This window comes from Cupressus sempervirens, chromosome 7 (genome assembly GCF_028749045.1).
Source record: "Cupressus sempervirens isolate cs-2001-9-10 chromosome 7, ASM2874904v1, whole genome shotgun sequence".
In the NCBI taxonomy this organism is placed as follows: domain Eukaryota; kingdom Viridiplantae; phylum Streptophyta; class Pinopsida; order Cupressales; family Cupressaceae; genus Cupressus; species Cupressus sempervirens.
Genome location: NC_143124.1, coordinates 415,539,831 through 415,545,840, shown reverse-complemented (window position 1 = coordinate 415,545,840; position 6,010 = coordinate 415,539,831).

Sequence of the window (6,010 nt, the reverse complement as noted above, 5' to 3'; positions counted from 1 at the left end):
AATTAAATTTAACTTTTAATTATTTTAATTTAAATAAACTTGTATGTTTATATTTCTATATATATGCATGTGCAGATCTCTAGATATTTATCACTCTTGTAGCTTCACATTAATATCCTCGTATTTATTTTCAATGGACGGAACTTGGTCATGAATTCATCATAATGCAATTCACTCTCCTTCAATACAATTTTTCTGGATTCATCGCCTCTCTTATTTTGGTATGTCTCATATTCATATCTCATCCATGAAACTAGTGTGGATTCATTAATATTCTCAACTTGTATAATTTCAAAAAATTTGTGTAAATCTCCACAATCTTCACACTGATTTTCAATGCATTGCACTTTGAATTCATCTAAATCTTCTAATTTATCACATAATATGGACCTCACAAATTGTGTTGTACTGCTAGGGATGACCAAATTAGGATCAAGTACTGCCATAACTTTTTTAAATGATTGAAAGTGTAGACCAAATTCAACATGATTTCTACAACAACAAGTTTCACGCATCTTATTTATGTGTACAAAGGAATGACGTAAACTCTCAAACATTCTCTAACATATTTTGACATTTGAAAATTCTTGTTTGAATGCTTGAAATAATTCACTTTGAGTTATATCTATGAAATGTTTTGGATGTTCAATTTTGGCCCCTATTTCTTGATCTTTAATTTGTATAGTATCACACCTATTGGAAGAAACATGAGAATGTGTGGTCCAAAATTCAATAACTTGTCTTTTTACATCTTCAAAAATCATATCTTTTTGATGAACTCTACAAATACTCACCCAGTTATTCTCAGTGTTATCATCTAGCATATTTCTACTCTTGATGTATCTCTAGACAATTCTTCTAGATATATGTAGTACATCAAAAATTGTACGTACCTATTTTCTATTTGTCAATTTTCTACTAGATATAGTAGTCATCAATGCTCTACGTGCATTACTCAAATCACCTCCTCGAGTTGCGTTGTCAATTTTGTTATAAGCATTTTGCAAATTTTCAACTATTGTTTTATTAATATTATGCGCATGGCTTTTCCTGTTATCAACACCCAACAACTCCAAAATAGGTCTCATATCTTTTCTCCTAAATAACTTGACAAATAATTGTACCTGTCCAAATATACTTTTATCCTTCAAATATTCATCCCACATGTTCTAACAATGGTTTCTGATAGTGTTATCATTTATCATATCTTTAGATGGAATTTGGTTAAAAAGTAGTTCTTCATCCAAATCCATCAAATTTTTTATGCTTTCTAATTTGTCTTTATCAATAGAACTGCCAATTTCTTCCTCTTCATTACTTTCATTTTCTTCATGAATCTCATCCTATTTAGGAATTTCAGTAGGTTAGTTTTGATTATGTTTTGTATGGCCTTTCATGTTGTCATCTCTTAATATCATATTTCCTTGATCTTTTCCTTTTACTGCCCATTGAATATTTCAATCCATAGAAAAATAAATAAATAAATTTAGATTTCACTAAATATCAGCTAATGGTTCAATATAGAATACATAAAAATAAAAATAAGTAGACGAGAAAAAAAGCACCTTCAAAATATTCGATCCTTTGCAATATTGATTAAATCCGTAGAATAGTTGTTGAAAATTGCTTCAAAATTAATTGTCTTTTGAAAATCCTCTTCCAATTTTTGTTGTTTTGTATATTTAATTTTTTTTAAAAGAAAGAAACAATTTTATTTTATATCAAACAGTGACATTAATCGCTAGTAGTTTAATCTAGCGACAAGGGTTTTGGCTGAAACTATTTCGACCAAAACAGTTCCAGCCGAAACTATTTCGACGAAAATAGTTCCAGCCGAAATAGTTCCAGCCGAAACAGTCTGTGTGGCATCCTATGTGGCAGCCAAATAAGAAAAAATCAGAACTTCTATAAACATCTCACTTTGAAGGCCAATTTGACCGACCAAATTAAAGTTTTTTTTAAAACTAAAAATATACTTTTCTAGTTCTCGGAGTCACGATTATGATCATATAATATTTTTGAAATTTTGATTATGAATAATATGTTATAATTTGAAAATATTACTAGGTATCTTAAGAGTAAGGAAGATGTCTATTCAAAAATAAGAAAAAAATAGTAAATCATGTTAAAAAATTATTATTTTTAATGCTGCATTAGAGGAGAGAGTCTTCTTCAAGAATAGGTATTTTTTTTTTTTTTTTATGTAGATTTGATGGAAAGAGTTTGATGGGAGAAAAAAAAACTATCGATTTATGATAACTTTGACTTTAACCAGTTATAACTTCAAAACTATTAGCCGAATTTTAATTTTTCTTTTTTGGTGCACTAGGTATACATGTCAACTCTAACATATTCCAAAATCAAACCAAAATATGAACATTTGCATATATTTGTTTGATGGGAAAAGAACTCTACATTTTTAGCGTTTTAAAAAATTAAAAAATAAATAAAAATTTCACTCAATTTAAAAAAAAAGAATTATAGACATAAACTTCATCCAATTTTACACATTTCATTAGTTTACATCATCTTCAAATTCTAAGCACAAATGCCACTTTTATGTTGTTAAAGTTGAAGACTTTAAATTTTGATATCACTTCTCCTTTATAAAAGGTGACATAGGTTTGTGCTTTTACTCAATAATAGTTACAAATAATAATGGCAATATTTTTCAGCACACATTAGACTTCACCAATGGATGCCAAATATCGACAACCTTAATAATATTCACAAATATAATAATAATAAAAAGTTACAAATTCATCAGATAAGATCTAATGGATACAAGTAGTGGAAAAATCTTAGTGACTAATAGATATGGTACACATGATAAGATATTCAACTGATACATACAATGACAAAATAAGGTGGCATTGGACCACTGAAACTATAATAGGTAGAGTAAGGAGAATCTTCCACCTCCAAAACTACACTCAATGATCCCTCATCCTTTAGCCTTTGAAAATAGAAAGAAGAATCATATTCAATCCATGATGAATTACAATGCCCAACCATCACATTATAAGGGCCTCAAAAAAGCATCTAGAAATTTACAAGTACATGTTGACAATATCAATTATTTTGTTATTATTAATTTGGGCCCCATATTTATTAATGAAAATAATTAATTAAAGCATATTTATTATTTTATTTAATTTATGGAACAAATTAATTAATTAAATTATTACAATTAAAATTGGGGACATCACAAACAAGATCAACACAACAAATTGATGAATTTATAATAGCTATAATTCTATCTATCCTTTATCTTCTAGGTGATGCAACTCAAGTTGAACAAGGAACAAGTAATACTTGCATTACTAGACATTGAGCCCATAAACATATTGTATGAGACATAAACCAAATTGCATGAGAAAATTATATCTCTATTTCATGTACAAAGGGCATGTGAGACATCTATGGAGGCAACAAAGATGACCTACAAGGTAATCTTTGACAAGGTCTAAATTCTTTACAAAACATTATGCATTACACATTTGGTATTTTTGAGAAAGGAGGAGAAGAAATAAGAGAAAGTTCATTAAACAATACATGGGGAGAAATGAAAAAGAGGGACAATCTTAGAAAGTATGAGAAAATATGGAATACACTACAAAGAGGGAGAGAAACATAGTTTGCTTAGCTATTTTCCATCAATGCCAAAGGGAGAGATAGTAGGCATTATGATGAAAGAGTGGCAAAGCATAATGACAATATATAGTTGTCATGTGTAGAATTGGATGAATTTTATGCCTATAATTTTTATAATTTTTTGTGTAAGAATTTATTCATTTTCTTTTATTTTGAAGTCTATTTTTTAACTATAAAAAATATAGGGTGTAGTTCCCATCAAACATGTATATGCAAATCATCTTTTTTTGTTCTAATTTGAAAATATCTTATAGATGACATGTATAGATAGGGGAAAAAAAGAGAAATAATTATTTTTGATGTATATTTTCGTTGTTATAAGTACTCAAGATCGACTTTATCATAATCCAATAATTTTTGCCTCCCATAAAAAATTCCCTATCAAATCTACACATTCTTGAAAAAAATTTACATATTCATGAAGAGGACTTTGTCCTCTAGAGATAAATATAATTTTTTCATTTTTGTGATATGATTTACTATTTCTTTTCTCTTTTTGAGGGAGCATCTTCTAAAATGTTGAAATATCAACTTATAATATTTTGAAATTATAACATATTATAACTAATAAAAACACTAAAAGATTTATATAATGATGATATTGAATATGAGATCTATAAAAGGGTATTATTAGTTTTTGAGAAAAACTAAGTTTTTGATGGAGAAATGAGATTTGACCAAAACAAGTTTTGGTATCCTAAACGGCGACACAAATTTGTGCTTTTACCTAGTTGTCATTGTGGAAAATATGATAAAAATATGACAAAATCCATGATCGATGAAGGTATAATGATTAGTAAATATTCCTATGATCAATGACTAAAGATAAGAAATTAACATTTTTCATAGTAGTTTTACATTAGTCCATGTAAAAAAGGAATAAAGAGTTGTGATCATATATATAGAATTAGAGTTATTATCCCATTTGATATTTAAAATCACAACCAAATTGGTTGAGTGATGTAAACAATTTGAATTCTAATAGATGTCAAGCAAATGAAGAACACTTGAACAAAGTTAAAGCATTCAAGATCATTGAAAGGTATAATATGCCCAACTATATTGGATATTGTGGTAATCAAGATGAATGTTACATGATGATGTTTTGACATGAGTTAGTTTGTTGGATCAATATAAGACAACAACATGAAGTAAATTGCGAAAGGTAATACATTTTGACTATTCTAAGTGGTTGAAAGGAAAATCTGATTGAAGGGTGAAGAATTAAGGATAAATTATCTCAAGACATTGAAGTATGTTATATGCTTAAGTACATTGAGTAGGAAGCTAAGGTTTGAATGTATACTTAGGATCACGAGTAAAAATTTGTTCCTTATCTAATAGTTCAAAAATAATATTTGCAATACAGAAAAATAATGATGTGAAACAAGATTAGTGAAGTGTATAAATATACCAATCAAGATAGAGAGTAGGGAATAGTTGTATAAGATCACTGAACTAATTGGATTTGACAGGAAAAGAGTGGTATATCCAAATCAATGATTTATTTATTTCCTAATAGTTACAATAGTTAAATCCATAAATTAGGTAACAAGTTTAGGTTGTAAATTGCTAAACTAGATAAGCTCTTGAAAAAGTAGTTGAAATCCATTAACATGGTATATTGTAGCATATTTTTTTGTACTTCTAATAAGACATGTAAATAACTGGACTAAGAGAGTGAACCCTCAAAAAGGGTAATTATATGCTCCTAACTAGGCGACTTATTTAATACAATAGTGATCTTGTGAGTATCATCTCCACTATGTTTTTTACCTTCTAATAAGGTTTTTTGCAATACCACAATCACGATGTTATGTGTGATGATTGTGTGGCGGTTTACTATTATTATATTTTATTTATTAGCATCAATTATATTTTTTACTATTTTGAAGTTAGTATTTCAAGTTAGAACAATGGTGAGAGAACATTTTAATTACCTATTTATACTAATTCACCATACCTGCTACCAGTACTTAACAATCCTAACACCTTCTACCCCTAAAAATAAAATAATTAGAACTCTAAACATAATGGTAATCCTTATATTAGGGTTATAAATTTTACAATGCTATTAGTGTCCTAATCCAATGTATATCCATTTATGTTACTAGATTTATAATAAAACTCCAGAAGAACTTTCTAAGTTGAGTTTCAACCATTCTTCTTTTAGTGGTATCCTTATATATCGATATCCACTAGTACTACTTAGATCACTCTCTTTGCAAATAAAATAGGGTGCAAAACTCCATACTATTTCTTTATTTTATCATCCTAGATATACTTAACTTTATTTATTTAAAACTTTTTGAATAGGTCCACTATCAACCAGCCCTACTATAGGAGTCTCATTATT